The 6,490-nt window shown below is 39.8% G+C and overlaps 1 protein-coding gene across 1 annotated transcript in view; it reads right to left on the reverse strand.

Annotated features, from left to right (window-relative positions):
- Positions 1 to 6,490, reverse strand: part of LOC130187729 (exostosin-1) — a 228,408-nt gene that overhangs the window by 143,285 nt on the left and 78,633 nt on the right. The window lies entirely within an intron of this gene.

A 6,490-nucleotide genomic window follows, 5' to 3' on the forward strand; every position in this document is an offset into this window, starting at 1 on the left:
TGTGACCTCAGGAACTCTGGTACTGTGCTCTATTTCTTTAGTATTGTTACTTTTATTGATTACTTTCATTATGATTGTGATTCTTATGTCATTGCTATGATAGTTTTTCCCTGTGTGTGCCAAGAGAACAGTTGGCAGGTTAACTGCTTGTGTGTGCTCATGTGAGTGAACACAGGTCCAGATGAGTGGTCCGGACCCCTCCAGTCAGCGAAACCATCTGGACCTCCAGATGGTCACTGGGAGTACTGGGAGCAGACCAGGTTAAATCGTCCAAATGCTGAACCCTGCGCTGGGTCGTGGGATTGTTTGTTTACTTCACTCTGTCCAAAACTACAAACTATTGAGCATATCCACATCCATCTTAATAATTTGGTCAAATGACTCATTCACTGCAAATGCACTGACAGAGCAACGAGGTAGTGGGTCCTGGTTGGTTCAGCAGTCTGTGTGCAATTTCCGTGTTCCTCTCATGTTTGGGGGTATGCGGCAGCTCAGAAACTACCAAGTGTGTTGTGCAGAAGTGATAACTCCAGGTTCCTCAGACCCAACAAAAACATATACTGTGAAATCTGTGGCAATACATGGGGAATTGGCACCAGGTTGTTTTTTTTTGGCAGTTTAAAGTCAGTCAGGCACTTGAGTTACAGCAAAATAAATATTTGGGGAAGTTGGAAAGTAACTTATCACTAGGCTGTAAAGCAGTGTTTCATTGTCCTCACTGGTTGACAGTTTCATATACTGTATGTTGCACCTCTGAACACACCAAGAATCTTTCATGGACGTGGTTAGATGTGGTCAGAAGTCTACTCTCTTGCATCTGTAAACACCTGCACCAAACAGTGATGTCACAGCATCCTGAAGCACATGTCTACATCATCATCTCGCAAGGGAGGAAGTTAAACCACTGCATGTCAGCAAGTCATGTCAAGCTCCGTTACATCTTTTGTCCGTCAGAGAGCAACAGCAACTGGAAAATTTCCCACTCAGTATATGTAACAAATTATTGATTTCAGTATCAGCCCCAAAAGTCCAGAACTGCTCTGGCTCTGAACACAAACGCAGCTTTCTGATTACACCATGTTCTGCTGCAACGCAGTGACGCAGACTGCGGATCAAACAGACAACCCAGCCTTCCCCTGGAAAACACTGGCAATCACTGACGGAAGGTGACGTTGGCCCAAAAATCTAAATCACACAATGTTTGTACCAAAGGTCTGTAAGGCCTGGAGTCATTCAACACACCCATACAAACATCTTATGTCATTAAAGAATGTTATTTTCTGATTCTGTCATTACAGGAGAGGGCACTAAGTGCAGTTGGGATTGAAGTCTTATCTTTTCCAAGGTTAAGATCTTAACAGAAATCTCTTCTCTAAAAACAGGACACACACATTCGAAGACACGCAGTGGTTTTTAACATCCACTAGAAACACACCCACTCTGAGCAGGTATTGATACAGCTCAAGCTTTACATTAAAGATGAACACAAGGACAAGGACAAGGGCTGTATATTCCTACTTTAAATCATTCATTGTTTGCTAATTTGCAATGATAGAAGGTCTCTGTGTGGCGCCCAGTAGAAATCATGTCAAATATCGTGATAAACTTCTAATAAATTGAAGAATAAAATGTCTCTTAAGATTCACCACCTTCTTCTGCTAATGAAAATCTTTAATAACAAATTGGTTTATCTCAAAATGCACAAAACTTATGAAATAAATATGGCAGTTTGGATTGTTTTTTCCAGAACAATGATATTATATACTGTATGTTCAATACAAATGCAAGTGATAAATGTATAACTGCAGCTCATCTATAATTCAACCTAAAAACCACACATTAGAGGAAGATGTTATTGAAGTGACAATCAGTGCAGATGCCATGAGGGTCTGCTCATTCAGCAAACATGACTGTATCAACTCACCAACTACAATCAAGACACCATCTAAGGCAACATCTAAGAAGTTCATAGAGCTCGAATCAGGTCATAGTGAGAGGGAATCACTGCTGAAAGGACGCAGGCTTCTTTGCACCAGAAAGACTCAACATGAAAGAAAACTGTTTATTAAAAATGGGAAATATTAAGAAAATAACCAAAAACTCAAAAATCCTAACTACTGACCCAAACTGGGTTTTTACACCAAATTTGGAAAACATGATAAAAGGTGTAGCAATAGTCCATTTGGGTAAAACCCTGCAGAGCCACAGTGAAATATTCAGGCAGCTGCACTAATCCAGTGCCCATCCTGTGAGCCGGCATGGACTCGTTGTGGGAAAAAGATTCCCCGCTTCCCCTCTGCAGCTGCAGCCAGCGGTAACACCAGCAACAAAAAGGTATCGCAAATGTTCCTCCATGCTTCACTTGCCAACAGCTCTGCATGGGCAGAATCCATTACTGAAGCCGGCGCATTTAGACACACAGCGGCAAGGCATTATTCAGAACAAAGGCCTGCTGGAGAGGTGATTGTCTTACTATCCATAGATGAAACTCATCTTTCTTACACATAAATAGATCGATTTTTCCTATAGATTTCTTTCGCAGGCCAGTGGGAAAACCACAGTCGACATATTGAGCTGCATTGATATTGTATTAGATCACACAAGAGCTGGTTTGAAACATGCTGAATCTGATAATGTGTCTCAGGTGTATCTTTGATTTTGATTTGCAACGCGTATGGAAACAGTGAGAGTTAATAGACAAAGCAAAGAAATCAAAGCTCTGTATTGTGTGTGTGTGTGTGTGTGTGTGTGTGTGTGTGTGTGTGTGTGTGTGTGTGTGTGTGTGTGTGTCTTATCTTTAACCTGATGCACACATTTACAGCTGTACACCGAAATCAAAGGAAAGCGCTGCAGCTGATGCTGTCAGTTTTCGGATTAATCAACACGCTCCCCAGTTCACTCACTGTGGTTGTTTGTGTGTTTTGTATAAGACAACACTAGTTCTCTTTTTCAAGTTAAGTTCATGTGTATTGTATGGTACATGCAGTGTGTCCAACTGTGTTACGAGCTAAGTAGTGCATTATGCCCAAAATATATGCAAATTATTCATTCATATTATTTGAAGTTTTGAAGTATTTCTATTTAGTCATCACTCATAAATATAAACAATATGAACACTGCAAAACAAAGCTAACAGTTTATGTATTAAGCGTGTATAAAGCAGCTTTTAATTCTTGATTTCATTGCTTTTATCTTTGGTTTCTACTTTTGTTTTTTACTTTTGGTTTTATTATCTTTTGTCTGTTTTATTGATTTTTTAGCTGTAACATATATATTTGTAATTCTCCCCATTATATCTGCTTTGCTAATGGACACTTTGCCTCTCTGTGTCTTTGAATGCTTTGCTTTGTTTTTATGTATGTACAGCACTTTGTAACTGCTTTGAAAAGTGCTCTATAAATGTTATTAATTATTATTATTATTAAGTAGCGACTGAACAGGTTCAGGCGGAAGCAAAATGCCTATATATGCCTATCACTTTAAGACCGAAAAAGATACTTGTAACCTTCAAAATTAGCTCTGCAAACCATTCTTTTGAAAGCCAAAATCAAATTACACATTTTTAAATTTATGTTCACATTTTTTGCAAATTTATATTAGTATTATCTTAACATAAGAAGAAGAAGAACTGTCAGATTCAGAATCATTTCTCTCATATTGTGTTGTCATTTGACAACATTATGCTGTTTGAAAATGTAAATGACGACTCCAAGAAAACTATAGTTAAAAACAAAAAGGAGTTTAAGTTTTAGTTTTTTTGTTCTGAGTTCTGGTTGATGTAAAGGCCTTATAGTGGACCACAGTGAACCGGCATCAATTTTTCATATCATTACCAGGTTGTGATCAATATCTGACAAATGTTCTTATCAATATCTTTACAGTGATTTCAAAACATATCATCCACATCCAACTATAGCAGGTAATAAAGTGCATTCAGTTATGATCATTGATCAGTAAATCGATAGACAAGAAATTAAGCTGAATGGAAAAATATAATGAATGTAAACGTGATAGAACAATATCATGGAGGTAAACTGGTAAATTACAACTATTTTTTTTATTACTGAAGACAGTTGTGGCAGGCATGAATAAATGTAAGTAAAAGTATGCTACTGTAAATTGTAAACTGTCACATCCCACTGACAAACAGATGGCTAGGAAGTTTGTGTGTCTGCATATTTGTGTGTGTGTGTGTGTGTGTGTGTGTGTGTGTGTGTGTGTGTGTGTGTGTGTGTGTGTGTGTGTGTGTGTGTGTGTGTGTGTGTGCATTTCAGAAGTGTGAGCTCAGCAGGTTACTTGCTGTCTGGCGGTCGGCACCCAAGGGTTTGACAAATAGGATCTGGCCCAGTGGTGCCGCTTATTAGCAACATTTGTATGGGACCTCACCTGTGCATATGTATGTATGCGAGTGTGTGTGTGTATCGCTTAACATTTGAATGTGATCTAGGGAGCTCACCTTTGCTAGACTTGCAGTCAGCATTTCTTACATGCAGACACACTCCTCAGGTTGGCGAGCAGCTAATGTTCCCTTAATACCTGCGACTGCTGCACTCCTCACAGTGATAAGTAACTTCTCTCTAGATCAGCGTTTCATGATGACGGAAGAAATGTTGAATATACCTTGAGGATGGTGCTGAGGAGAGGCAGACACAGTAGAGTTTGAAATTAAATGTGGATAATAGTTTGCTGGAATATCCTGAAACTTGCAGTAAACTGTTGAAGACCTGAATACAGAAGTACATTGTAGATACTGGGCCTTAAAACCTCCTCCTATTAAAGACTTAGAATACTAAAAACATGAGGATGGATGGATGGATCATGCACCATCACCAGAAGACTGCCATGACGGGAATTTACATGTTTGAATTTGCAAAATATGATTGTTGATTGTTCAATTTTTTATCTAAACATACTTAAGTGAAGGAGCCTGAGGGTCATGACCATTTCAATTTATACTTGTAAAGTAACTAGGATATAATGTTAGCATGTCCATTTTAAACCTGCCTCCTGACATCTCTTTCTCAGATTAAATCGAAGGCAACTGGACTTGTATTTGTCTGTGGAAGACGTTTCACCTCTTATCCAAGCGGCTTCATCAGTTCTTATGTATTGGTCTCTCTAGTCCGCACTAGTCCGTCTGCGGACTAGAGAGACCAATACATAAGAACTGATGAAGCCGCTTGGATAAGAGGTGAAACGTCTTCCACAGACAAATACAAGTCCAGTTGCCTTCGATTTAATCTGAGAAAGAGATAAAAATGACCTGGACGAATGAGAACTTGCACAGACAGACTGCCTCCTGACAGGAAGTTGAATCAACCAATCAGCTCGTTTAGTCGTACGGCCACACAATGTGGCGTTGTCTTCCCTTCCTACGTCGTCAGGGATGTTTCCATGTAAAGTACATTAAATAAAGTATAGTTCCATATTTGGTTGGAACAGCAAAGCAGCATTAAGAAAGATGACGATCGTTCAAGGTATGGATGGGTGATCATACTTTGGTGGATTATCCACTTTTCAGATGAATCGTACAGATCACGTCATTAAAAAAGTGCTATACTTAGGTATACCAGTCCACTGTTAACTGTTAGCACGCTAAATGCAGCTGGCCACAGCAGTCCTCGATCTGCTCTGCAGCCTTAGTGAGCTTAGTGTAGCAGCACATGTACCAGTTCTCCACCAGAGCAGAACGAGAACAAACGTCAGCAGCTGCAGTCCCAGACGGTGGAGTCACAGTCCACCCACAGGATGAGAGACCTGCTGCAGGCAGATACACATGAAGCAGGACGAGCCAGGGCTAGCTGGTTAGCAACGACTTCACTTTCACCATAAATAAATAACAGCGCTGTTGAAACAAATACTCCATATGAACTAAGCAAAAAGTGCGATTTGTTGTGACGCAGTTCGTAAGCAGACGACAGCATTGTGGGCAAACATCCGAAGAAAGCATCGAAGCAGGGGAAACATATGAATCACAACTCCCGGTCAGGCCTTTCAGAATAACATCTGAGCAGAAAGAGGATGCAGATATTGGTGAGTTGGGCAGCAATATGCACAACGAATCATGTGATCACAGCAGATCACTAAACCTGTGGAGATACTTCAGATCGTGGATTGCAATTCTACCCCAAAAGATTGTCACATGATCTTCTGGCCAGATCACCCAGTCCTGATTCAAGGAATAAAAAACACTGGCAGAGATAGAAATAGTATTAAGTGGGTTTACCAGCTCTTCATTTTCATTTACTATTAACATTTGATATTCTACTGAATTGCATACAGTACCACTACTTTATCTGGTTATTTGTTTTGTTTGCCAGCTGTACTATCTGTCCACTAGACCAGGCCAAACTATTGATTGTAGTCGCTGCTAGTAGTCATAAGTTAATGTAGTTAAGTTTAGTCTCTTTGCTGGAGTACTGGCTGATTAACTAATGAAGTCAAAACACTTTCTCAACTTTAAGCTTGTTCTTCTACATCTGAAGAGGAA

Source organism: Seriola aureovittata, chromosome 19 (assembly GCF_021018895.1).
Source record: "Seriola aureovittata isolate HTS-2021-v1 ecotype China chromosome 19, ASM2101889v1, whole genome shotgun sequence".
Classification (NCBI taxonomy): Eukaryota; Metazoa; Chordata; class Actinopteri; order Carangiformes; family Carangidae; genus Seriola; species Seriola aureovittata.